A 13,105-nucleotide genomic window follows, 5' to 3' on the forward strand; every position below is an offset into this window, starting at 1 on the left:
ATTATCAATAACCTCAGATATGCAGATGACACCACCCTTATGGCAAAAAGTGAAGATGAACTAAAAAGCCTCTTGATGAAAGTGAAAGAGGAGAGTGAAAAAGTTGACTTAAAGCTCAACATTCAGAAAACTAAGATCATGGCATCCAGTCCCATCACTTCATGGCAAATACATGGGGAAACAGTGGAAACAGTGACTGACTTTGTTTTTCTTGGCTTCAGAATCACTGCAGATGGTGACTGCAGCCATGAAATTAAAAGACGCTTACTCCTTGGAAGCAAAGTTATGACCAACCTAGGTAGCATATTAAAAAGCAGAGACATTACTTTGTCAACTAAGGTCCATCTAGTCAAAGCTATGATTTTTCCAGTGGTCATGTATGGATGTGAGAGTTGGACTATAAAGAAAGCTGAGCACTGAAGAATTGATGCTTTTGAACTGTGGTGTTGGAGAAGACTCTTGAGAGTCTCTTGGACTGCAAAGAGATCCAACCAGTCCATCCTAAAGGAGATCAGTCCTGGGTGTTCATTGGAAGGACTGATGTTGAAGCTGAAACTCTGATACTTTGGCCACCTGATGTGAAGAATTGGCTCATTTGAAAAGACCCTGATGCTGGGAAAGATTGAGGGCAGGAGGAGAAGGGGACGACAGAGGATGAGATGGTTGGATGGCATCACCGACTCAATGGACATAGGTTTGGGTGGACTCCAGGAGCTGGTGATGGACAGGGAGGCCTGGCGTGCTGCAGTCCATGGGGTCACAAAGAGTTGGACATAAGTGAGCAACTGAACTGAACTGAACTGAATAAACAGCCTCAATGGAGGCTACTACTTCAGTTGTCAGTGTTTGAGGCTAAACTGAATTGACTATTTTATGACCTGCTTGGCCATCTGATCCTTTATCTACAAGCCACTAAGTGGATGAATTGTAAGAATATGGCATCTTAACCATTTGAATGGTTCCCTGAATTAATAAAAACAAAGTATAAAATTGCTATTCAGGCAACAAATAAGCAATACATCTATGGAAGGTTTCAAATTCTCTTTCATTTTCAGGCCAGGGAATATGTGAGGAGCTATGAATCATGTCAAAGATATAAAGGGATTACTGTTAATGCAAATTTTTTTCAACATAGCAGCTGTGCAGAAAAATTTTCATAATAATGATTGCATTTAATTACATAAAGAGCGGTAAGGTCTCTTTTCATTTTATCTCAGTAATGAAGCTTTGATTCTGAAGATAATCCTGGCCTTTCTTTGTCAAGGCCAACATATAAGCAACAGTAAATTCAACTCCATTTCAGCTATCCTGAGAGGATAAAACAAGAATAATTTTTCACATATGTTATGAAGATGAAAACTATTACTGTTGGGCATATGTTCTTTAATATACTCTAAGTATATATAGATAGATAAATAGACAGATGTTCAGAAAGAGAAAGAATTAGCCCCTGAATCATTTCTGAAGTTAACTATAACACCATTCAACAAAAATTAAGTACCATGAGAGTCTTTAAAAAACAGCGGTAGTTTATTATGTCTTCTAGTACCCTTGCCTATTTGTGTGAGATTTAGCAGTGGCTCTGATGGCTTGCTGCATCTCTCACCCATTGTTTCTGAGAAGATCACTAGTTTTATGAAAATAATTAGAGAACCCAGCTCTGCCACATGAACTAGAGTCTTGAGGTTAATTAAAATGGAACAAACACTGCACACATGTGGACTCCCAGGAAAACCTGACCAGCAGGTACACAGAATTGTGTCATCTGCTCAGAATACAAGTGAAGAAGGATAGTGTAGTCAATTAACTGGGGACCTTCATGTTTACACCGTTCATTACAATCTTCCATTGACATTGACATCTGACACATTACAACCATAGAATTTACCGTCAATTTGACACACGGTGTCCAGACATTTCCAAAATATTTCTATGTGTTTTTATTGAGTAATGAACATTTCTCCTATAAGTTTTTAAAGGACAAGTGGATGGAGACATTTTTAAATAGGCTACCTGATTTCAGTGAAAAAGTCAGATGTCGGTCAACCTAACCTAATTAATTAGGTACCTCCAACAAAAATTCTGTTTCAAAAATTAATCATCTCCAAACGTCATTCAGAAAGATGGTGGCAGTACCAAAAAAATCAGTTCAAGTAGCCTAGTTCTGTGAGAGATTAGAAGACCTAGGTTTAGAGCCAGAATCTGTTTCTTCAAAGGAGAGTGACTTCAGCAGGTCTCAGACTTTCTGAGATTGACTTTTTCAACATGAAACAGATAACAACAAGTCATACCTTGTTGACTTTATGAAGTTCTTATGAGGACAAAATAAGAAATACGAATGCACTTTTTACTGTAAAGCGCGACATACATGCTAGAATGTCATGATAGAAATGTACCCCTTGTTTCCTTTATATATTTTCTTAATTGTATTTTCTTTTATCATTTGTTTTCAGCTACACTAGGTCTTCCTTGCTGCACATGGCCTTACTCTAGTTGCAGCGAGCTGGGCTGCTCTTTGTTGCGGTGAGCAGGCTTCTCATTGCAGTGGCTTCCCTTGTTGAGGAGCACAGGCTTTAGACACAAGGGCTCAGAAGCTGTGGCACGCTGGCTTAGTTGCTTCACCACATGCGGAACCTTCCCGAACCAGGAATCGAACCTGTGTTCTCTACGTTGACTGGCAGATTCCTATACACTGTGCCACTCGGGAAGTCCCCCTTTTTTCCGTTAGCCAAAGAAGTTTTCATTCCTTAGTTCATTACAAGAGAACAGTTTGGTGGAGGATAGGGAGTCGTCTCCTCACAAATTCAGGAAGTATGGACCCCTGCCAGGTAGTTAAAAGCTCACAAGAATGGACAGAAATAAAATAATGCATGAAATTTCATAGATTAACCAATAATAGAAAGTAATAACAAGTCAGAGATGGATGAGGGTGTAGAATGTCTATTCAAAGTGTTATTCAATTTGTGCCAATCATAAAATTACTTGAAAGCTTTCGGAAAATATACAGTCCAACTAAAAAAAATGTTAGTTTGTAGCAGGCTTTGCCGTTGTTAACAAAGCTAATGTAGCATCAATGGACGTCTGAAGAGTATCACTCTGCCCTTGGGAGCCCTGAAAAGTTTCCTATGTGGCAGTGAAAATGCAGTTCACAAGTTGGGATGTCAAAAAAATAAATAGGGTAAAATAGCTGCAAGATAACCTTGCATTTTTATCCATTTTGAAACAAGCATTGAGGGAGGAACTTGGGGTTCTTAATGAAATTCAGAAGCCTGAACTTTAGAGAATGGATTTGTAATGTCTTTACAGAGGTCAGAGGTGTTTCTCTCCTTATTCCTAGTCTGATATGTTCTGAACGATATCTAGTTAAATGTAATCCACACCGTCTATGTTCCCACAGGGCACATAAATACACACCACACTTGCTTCTGTATCAGATAGGAAAGTTAAATTGATTTCAAGGTTGAATTCACTCTGCTCTCCAAGTGGTTTCTTCTCATCCAAGTTCAAGCCCAAATAGTTATGTCCAAGATGATGTTAACACCAGGTTATGTTAATCCCTATCTGAGTTATCCTATAATTTCATTCAAGACTTCCAAGGCCATTTGAGAAAACTCCTCATTCTGAACAAACTTTAAATAATGCAACCTCGCTCATTAATAGAATAGATTTACAACCTGAATGAATCTGGATATTTTGGCAGCAAGTATAAGAACACACAGTGACCTGAACCATAATGTGTTTTATCACACAACAAGGAAACTGGAGGTGGGTACTTCTGAGGTCAAGGTGCCGGCCCAACAGTGGCAGAAGGTTGGGCCAGCATCACTGTGAGCTGTCTGGTCTTCCAGTCATGGTTAAAAAGGGACATCTAAGGACTCAAAGCGTATCATCGGCACGTAACAGTGTCCCTTCAAGGAAGAGAAGAGTGAAAGCAAGCAGGTGTGTTCCTTTATGTTTGCTTTCACAGTAAGATCCTTCCTGGAGATCTCCCGGAGCATTTCCATTTCTGTTTCATCTTCCAGGACTGAATCACATGTCTACCCCAGACAGGTGCCTAGTAGAGTTGAGTGGAATTGCCCTGACTGGCTTTGACACACCGCATTTCATTTCTAGAGGTGGGTACAAAATAGGACTTCTGTTACTAAGAAGGAAGGAGAATGACTTAGAGTGGGCAGTGACCACGGTCTCCCTCCCTGGATAATCTCACTCTGCACAGTGGCCTGAGTCCTTGCTAAAGCATGTCTAAAAACCAGGTGTATGTTTAAGAATAAAGACTCATCTGCAGACGATTCTCCATAAAGAGACAGGTGGTAAATATTTTAGACTTTGTGGGTTATGTAGTTTCCATCCATATTTTTCCTTGTTATTTTTAAAACCCGTTAAAAATATAGAAACATTCTTAGCTTAGAGGACATATGAAAACAGGCTGTGGGTCAAATTGGACCCCAGGGTGCTGACCCCTGGAAGGACACATAAAAGTGTATCAATTTAATGATCTTCCTGTCAACAAAACCTTATTGGATGTTTACTATAATAGGTCATCTGACAAAGTGTGGAGGATATAGCCATAACGATAGAGAGTATATTCCCTAGCAAAGCTCCTAACCTGGTGGGATACTCTCAGGAAACAAACCTGGATTTAAGCCCATCCTTCATATCACCAAAATCATTATCCTGAAAAGATATTTTTTCAACTTTAGAGTATAAATTTTATCTGTGACAGATAATAATTGTCACGGCATTACTTATAAGCTTTTAACTAAAGTGGGAGAATCGTATCATTTCTAAGGGATTGCACATATTTGACCACTGACATCTTACCTATGAGGACTATAGGAGAGATGCACAGCAGTCGGAGAGTTGCAGAACAGGCCACTCCGAAGTCCACCACTTTGGCAGGTTGGTTCCTGGGAGCTGGTTCCCAGGCGCTTGGAAAACAGCAACGCAAGGAGATACTTTCTCCGACTCCCTTATCTGCCTCAAGACAGGTGCTCCAAAAGCAACCAATTGTCCTGAATCCCTTCCTAGGAGTTTCATCAAGCAGGGAAGGTGGTCACTGGAGAGGAGGCTAGAAGTAGACACCATACTCAGACATGGCTTGTCACAGACTAGCACACCGCCTATGGACTCTCCTAAGGGCCCTTCATTTTGTAGAAGCCATTTCTTCTCCCCTAAGGGGCCCATATATGCTCTCTCCCTATTAAGATGGTATTGAAGCTGGGGCTCTAAGCCACCTTGCTGCTGCTGCTGCTGCTAAGTCGCTTCAGTCGTGTCCGACTCTGTGCGACCCCATAGATGGCAGCCCATCAGGCTCCCCCATCCCTAGGATTCTCCAGGCAAGAACACTGGAGTGGGTTGTCATTTCCTTCTCCAATGCATGAAAGTGAAGAAGCTCAGTCATGTCTGACTCTTTGCGACCCCTTGAACTGCAGCCTACCAGGCTCCTCCGTCCATGGGATTTTCCAGGCAAGAGGACTGGAGTGGGGTGCCACTGCCTTCTCCCAAGCCACTTTGACAGTCACTCATTTTCCCCTGGCCGTCTCCCACGTATACAGTGAGGTCTACCCATTAATCAAATGCCTGTGTGTTTTATTCCTATTAGCCTGTCTTTTATTAAAGGGGTCTCAGCTAAGAACTCAGAAGGGTAAAGAAAACTATTTTCCTCCCCTACATAGCCAAACTATATACAGATGTCCTCAAATATTGATGCCTTTGCTGGTTCCAGTCCAAATGGGTTGCCATGCCCTTCTCCAGGGGATCTTCCCGACCCAGGGATCAAACCCACATCTTATGTCTCCTGCATTGGCAGACAGGATCTTCACCATTAGCACCACCTGGGAAGCTCCATTATAAATTCCTTGCCTAAAAATAAATAAGTACACATACGTGTGTATACATATGTGTGTTTTCCCAGCCACCCAGTCGTGTCTGACTCTGTGACCCTAAGGACTGTGGCCCACCAGGTTACTCTGTTCATGGGATCTTCAAGGCAAAAAAATACAGGAGTGGGTTGCCATTTCCTGCTCCAGAATATCTTCCCAACCCAGGGTTTGAACCCATTCCTCCTGTGTCTCCTGCATTGGCAGGCACATTCTTCACCACTGCGCCGCCTGGGAAACCTGTATATACATATACTAACACCTAATAGCACAAATTTAGAAAAGAATCAGTAATTTTTATAACAGTAGTTGTCAGAAGAAAAAAAAATCATATACCAAATGTAATAAAAGCCAAGACTGGCCACTGTAAGTCAATTTAGTCCAATTCTTAATGTGAGAGTTTACCATCATATTACTGAGAGCTCAGTATTTTTTAAGAGATTTCTTAAAAACATTGCAGAAAACAGACATTCTCAAGGAAAAAAGAAAACATTTAATCTGAATCAATCTGACTGGGTCAGAGTTTGATGAGTATTTTCGCCTGATTTGAAAACCTTTACCAGCATCACCCAGAGAACCTGTTTGTGTTTAAGTCCTCAATCCGCTGCCTGGAGGCCGACAGGGGATCGTTCGGTTGCTTGTTCTTTCCTTTACATGTTGACTAAAGAGGCACTCTAAGCGGCCCTTCTAAGCAAAACAAAACAACAAAAAATAATCACCCTGGCATTTCTGAAAAAGAATAAAACTGTCCTTTGAAAAACTGAAACTGCACTCGGGAACTGCATGTTCTATGTTTAAATGCAGTCAACAAAATTGTTGATCTCTTAGAAATAGTTTGTTTGTGATAAGTGAGCTTGCTTTCTATAGACAAAGCCCCCAAAGACAGTTTCCCTCACTAACATTTTCTTGGCTTGGACCTAGAAAATCAGTCTGCAGATACCACACTCGCCCAAGCGGCAGAGAAATGCTCCTAATCTCATGAACCTTGTGGACAGCTTTGGGAAACAGTATGCCCCAAAACTCCTGGGGAGTGCCCCGGAATGTTTATGGGGAACCTAATCCTCTATAGACATGCATGAAAAGTTTGTGGCAAAGTTTCTCAACTGGCCTTCCTGGTACTTTTGTGCTGAGGAAATGTAATGCTGTTTCATGATTCCAAACACCCCGAGAGTGCTAGAGACCAAAGTATGAAATATTCATAATACAGTCTGCTGAAAATAATGTGACTTGATAGGTCAGGTTTAAAAATTTGTACAGCTTTAATAATTTGCCAGAAGCAGCAGCCTGGAGTCATTGAGAAGACCATGGCTCTAAGTCTGGTTTAGGGCTTAGCGCTTTCACCTTGTGACCGCGTGAAATACCCCTTAACTAAGGTGTCGGGTCCTTTCTCTCCTCGTCTGTCTAATGGGGATGGCACTGTGAGTGTCTAAGATGACCATCCTTTCGTTCATTCCCTCCTTTGGTGAGTGTTTATTTGAGTCGGGGACTATGTGCCAGGCTCTATGCTAAAGTCTAGGCACACGCAGGATCCAGTCCTGCTGTAGGGCGGGAGAAGATCTTGAACGTGGAAAAGCAATCCGCACAAGCTGGTGACTCTCCTAAGAAGAAGATGCAGTGTATTTGGAGGCGGATAGCAATACCCAGTTCCGTTTCTGGTAATCTGTAACAGTCATGATTCAGCACTGGGCTGATTAAAGGAGAAACACGTGCACACCCCGGGTTAGAGTTTTCTTACATTATCTGAGGTCCCTCAGATAAAGCACATTTCTGGGAAATCATAAATAAATTAACTTGATTCTTCCTGTCAGAGTCCGATTGGTCCTTTCCGTTTTGGCTCCTGACTACACTGTTGTAAAGCCACAGTCCAGACCCAGGTCTTACAGGCAGTGAAATTCGAATGTGGTTTAAAGAAACCAGTGCTGAATTTCAAGTATGCATCAAGTTAGGGTGCTGATGGTATATTTAAAAAAAAAAGAAACTCAAGGAAATAGTTTAACAGTACTTGGTATTCATGTACCAAGTATGTTATTTTTTTCATTTATTTTTATTAGTTGGAGGCTAATTACTTTACAATATTGTAGTGGTTTTTGCCATACATTGATATGAATCACCATGGACTTACATGTGTTCCCCATCCAAGTATGTTATTTTACGTATTTCTACCAAACAGAAAAAGGACAGTTTCTCTCCTAAAGACATGTAGAGCTATTTTTGTCTTAATTTATATCTTTTTTTTAAAATTGAAGTGTGGTTGATTTACAGTGTCGTGTTAATTTCTGCTATACGTCAGAGAGACTCGGTTATACACATATACACATTCTTTTTTATATTCGTTTCCATTATGGTTTATCCCAGGATATTGAACACACTTCCCTGTGCTATACAATAGGACCTTGTTGTTTATCCATTCTGTATGTAGTAGTTGGCATCTGCTAACCCCAAACTCCAAGTCTGTCTCTCCCCCACACCCTCCGCCTTGACAGTCACAGCTCTGTTCTCTACGTCTGTGAGTCCATTTCTGTTTGAGATAGGTTCATTTGTCCCATATTTTAGAGTCCACGTATAAGTTATATTGTATGGTATTTGTCTTTCTCTTTCTGACTTACTTCACTAAGTATGATATTTTGCTGCAAAGGGCATTATTTCATTCTTTTTAATGGTTGAGTACTATTCCTTTGCATATATATATATATATACCACATCTTCTTTATCCATTCATCTGTCAGTAAACATCTAGGTTGTTACTGCTGCTGCTGCTAAGTTGCTTCAGTCATGTCCGACTCTGTGCGGCCCCATAGACTCCACCAGGCTCCTCCATCCATGGGATTTTCCAGGCAAGAGTACCAGAGTGAGTTGCCATTTCCCTCTCCATTAGGTTGTTACTATGTCTTGGCTATTGTGAATATTGCTATGAACATAGAGGTGCATGTATGTTGTTTAAATTATACTTTCGTTTGATCAATGCCCAGGTCGGGGATTGCTGGATTATATGGTAATTCTCTTTTTAGTTTTCTGAGTGGCTGCACCAATTTATGTTCCCATCAACAGTGTAGGAGGGTTCCCTTTTCTCCACACCCTCTCCGGCATTTGTTGCTTGTAGACTTTTTAATGATGGCCATTCTGTCTGGTGTGGTTGCTCATTACAGTCTGGATTTGCATTTCTCTACCTAATTTAAGTCTTATAGATTATATTTCAAAAAATATAAATAATACAGAATCTATTTTCAAAATTAAATCTTGGAATTTCAGACCATAGTGAAAACTAAGCTTGAACCTCAGTTGAGCAAAATGCTAATAATTTTATATTTTGCTCAATTACTATGGGTAATTCTAATGGTTGCTCATTTTCTTTCAAATGGGTTAAAAATTGTATTAGGATTCTGTGAGTTAAAAATATGCCAAAAACCTGATGTTTAATTTTCATGTGTTTTATAGACAGCTGTTACTATTTTACTATTCCTTTACATTTAGTTCCAAAGTTCTTTGTTTGTTTTTATGCAAGCCTTCTTTCCTGCAATTGGTCTATTTATTTCAAAAGTATATTTACATCTGCTATTATATTTTATTTTAGTCTCTATCAGCTTATATTGTATAGCTGATTATTTTCTTCTACTAACCGTATAATCGTAGGGAAGTACATGGGCCAGAATATTACATTATTATATAATCGTGTTTGTTAAAGTCAATGCCTGAATATCAAGACAGTATGAGGCTAATGAAAATGCAGTAAAAAGCTGCAAACGTGGTGTATCTCATGTTATCAGGTGGGAAATGTGGGTTCAAGGTCAGAGAGTGTGGGGTAGGAAACAGGAGAGGTGAATGCTACACCTTTGAGCTGTAGTCTGATATAAACACTTTAGGGCTTCCCTAGTAGCTCAGTTGGTAAAGAATCTGCCTGCAGTGCAGGAGACCAGGGTTTGGTCCCTGGGTCTGGGAGATACTCTGGAGAAGGAAATGGCAACCTACTCTCAATATTCTTGCCTGGAAAATCCCATGGACCGAGGAGCCTGGTGGGTTATACTACATGGGGTTGCAAAGAGTCGGACATGACTTAGCAGCTAAACCATCACCACAAACAGTCTCCATTACTGAGAACGACTGCAGGAAAGATCAGCATCTTTACAGCAAAGTCTGTAAAGAAGGAGACATGCAAAAATAAAGGTCTTCAAGATTCCTTTTAAAGTTATGACACAGCTTAAAATCATCCCAGATGAAATGATTAGATAGAGGGAAAACCGTGATACCTGTGAAATGGAAGGCACGATTAGACTCAGAGCAACCACAAGGTGCAGATGCAGGCTCTCACTGAATCGTTATTTAAGTGAGTGGGAGCCTCAAGCTCTAACAAGTGCAGACTCTGGGAAAAGAAGGATGCTACGGAAAAGCCATCTGCAATTGTCAAATACAGAGGCGAGAGGGAGGTTCTAACACATACGCGGGAAATAAATGTGCAGTTAGTACCATTCAGAGATAATGCAGGAGGAGAATGAGGCTGATGTGAATGAGGATGAAAATTATGAAAGCGCTCGAACAAAAGTAAGAAAGCGCGAGTCAAATATAGCATCCCTAGAAACTGCTGCTCGACGAAAGAAGAGTTAAGAGCAAGGATAAACTCTGAGGAAAACTATCACTGTGATGGAGAACTCGTAAAGTCAGGAAGCGGAATAAAATGTAAATATGTACAGGGGAAATAAAACACAATAAACAGGAACAGAGAGTAATTCTAGTTTTGCTACATTAAATGTGACAGTACCTAATATACCTTGAAGAAAAGAATATGCCTTATTCCTGAATTCTCTTAGACTTCTAAAGTCAATTCACTTACCTTGTAAAAGCACCTGTTCCTCCTCACTCAGGGTAACCACTGACCTCAGGGAGAGGTGAGTGAGGACCCTTCAGTTTAGGTTAAACCCACTTCACTAATGAAGATTGGGTTTGTGACCTCTTAGTGAAATATTCTGACTCCTCTTAAAGGACAATATACTGGAGTTGAAAGGTAATTAAATTAGAACCCAGGTTCAAGTTCCATTTTGATCTTTTACCAGCTTGCGTGACTTTGGACAACTCATCTAAACTTTTAGAATCAGCTGCTTCATCTACAAAATGTGTACTGATTATGCCTTCAGAGGAATACCTGGAGAATGAAATATAAAGTATTTATTTATTTTTTTAAATTTAGTATAGTTGATTTACAATGTTGTATTAGTTTCAGGAGTACAGCAAAGTGAATCAGCTCTACATTATGCATATATCCACTCCTTTTTAGATTCTTGTCCCATATAGGCTGTTACAGAGTACTGAATAGAGTTCCTTCTGCCTACACAGTAGGTCCCTATTAGTTACCTATTCTATGTATAGTAGTGTGTAAGACTGTCCCCAGAACTGATCAATAGTAGCTCTTTTACCTCCAAATCCCAAAGGCTCTGGCCAACCTTGAAGTCAGCGATGCCATCACTGAGCTCTGTAACAAAGAAAATAGTACCTGCCGATTGACTTGTTGAGAAAATGCATTAATGATGAAGAAACTTAGCCAAAAAGCTGGTAGTGTCACCGTTTCATGAGATTCCTTCAGGGAATGTCCACAGTATGAAAAGCTTCAACTTTAGGTAAGCTGACAGCAGTGGACAGTATTGCTAGCAATCAGAGCTCAGCTCACTGCGAGCACAACATCTAACGATTTGGAAGCAGAAATAGGACAGTAAACACTTTGCACAGTGCAGGGTCATGCCCCCTGTGGGCACTCAAAAAATAATCCTCGGTGATTATGACAATGATGAACAGGACCGGGCCCTGCAATCAGCTTCTAGAGCCATTAGCAAGACGCCGACAGCTCAGGAAAGGAGGCTGCTGCCTCTGTGGCCTCTGAGTCTATCTCCACACCCGCCGGGGTTATAGGGCAGTGAATGAAGAGGCACCGGGCTTTGAAAGGACAGGAAATGGCCCGTTTTCTAATCCAAATAAAATGCTGACAGTCTGTCTGCCCTGAAACCTTATTTACATGTTTTTCCCTTGAAGGTTCTATCTTCGTGAATTCACTAAATTCTCAGTGGTGGGGAGGTGGAGTGGGGAGGGTGGGGGTAGGATGTTATTTGTATCAGAAATCTATCCACTTAAGGATAGAGCTTCAAAGGTGCTTTAACTCTCTGAGGTAAGGCCACCATGATGGTCTCTACTTTCAAACAAGGTATTGATCAGGAGACAGAAGCTGAAAGAATAAATAAAGGAATAAATACTTGGAACAAAAAGAATGGACAAATGCCTCTCGTTTTTTCTGACTTTTCTGGAGTAGGCATATGGCAGAAACTGCATGTCACTTGCCATGGTCTGATCTCCCTTTCTCCTTGCTAACAGAACTCCAGTTTTGCTGGAGATGATCATCAGTGTTTCCTACTTAATATATAAATTCACTTCCTCCAAATAACTCTGTATCTTGGGAAAGCTCTGTTACCTAGTTCTGGCCAATAAGATATAGGCAGACGTGTCTGGGCAAAGCATCCCTTCTCAAGACAAAGCAAAGCCTTATGAGAAAGGCTTCTGGATCTTTCCATTTCTTCCCACAGGGGATCAGAATGTGATGCCTGGAAAGGGAGCAGCTATTATGCAATCATGAGGGTGAAGGCCACATGCTGAGAAGGGCAGAATAGGAAACAGGAGTTTGAATCCTTGATGGTCTTGCAGGGTTTCAGCCATGGCCGCCTTGGACTCCCTATCTACACAAGGCCTCATACGTGAGAAAAGTGTATATGAGCACTTTCTGTGCCTAAGACGTTGTGTTTCAAGTTTTCTCTGGCTCAAAGCCGAACATAATGTTATGTAGAGCATCTGTTATTGGTGGAATTGTTTTTAAATATATAACTTTTATGTAGACGGGGAAACCAGAACAACTGGTGTGTCTCACTTTATTGTGACATTCACTTTTTTACCATGGTCTGGAACCAAAGTGGCAATATCTCTGAGATATGCCTGTATTTATCCATTTATATAGTCATATCTGGGCTTTCCCAATGGCTCAGCAGTAAAGAATCCACCAGTAGTGCAGGGGACACAGGAGATACAAGTTTGATCCCTGGGTTGGGAAGATCTCCTGGAGGAGGGCATGGCAACTCACTCCAGTATTTGTGCCTGAAAAATCCCGTGGATGGAGGAGCCTGATGGGCTACAGTCCAAAGGGTCACATGGAGTCGGACAAGACTGAGTTACTAAGCATGCATGCATGCACGCATATA

The 13,105-nt window shown here is 40.9% G+C and overlaps 1 protein-coding gene across 4 annotated transcripts in view; it reads left to right on the forward strand.

Annotated features, from left to right (window-relative positions):
* Positions 1-13,105, forward strand: part of NEIL3 (nei like DNA glycosylase 3) — a 347,249-nt gene that overhangs the window by 264,647 nt on the left and 69,497 nt on the right. For 2 of the 4 annotated variants that reach the window (XM_065946470.1, XM_065946469.1), the window contains one exon: positions 4,023-4,115. The exons of the other annotated variants lie outside the window; for them this stretch is intronic. The gene's annotated coding sequence lies outside the window, so the exon portion shown is untranslated. The remainder of the gene's footprint in view (positions 1-4,022; positions 4,116-13,105) is intronic. 4 annotated transcript variants of the gene reach the window in all.

This window comes from Muntiacus reevesi, chromosome 10 (genome assembly GCF_963930625.1).
Source record: "Muntiacus reevesi chromosome 10, mMunRee1.1, whole genome shotgun sequence".
Lineage (NCBI taxonomy): Eukaryota > Metazoa > Chordata > Mammalia > Artiodactyla > Cervidae > Muntiacus > Muntiacus reevesi.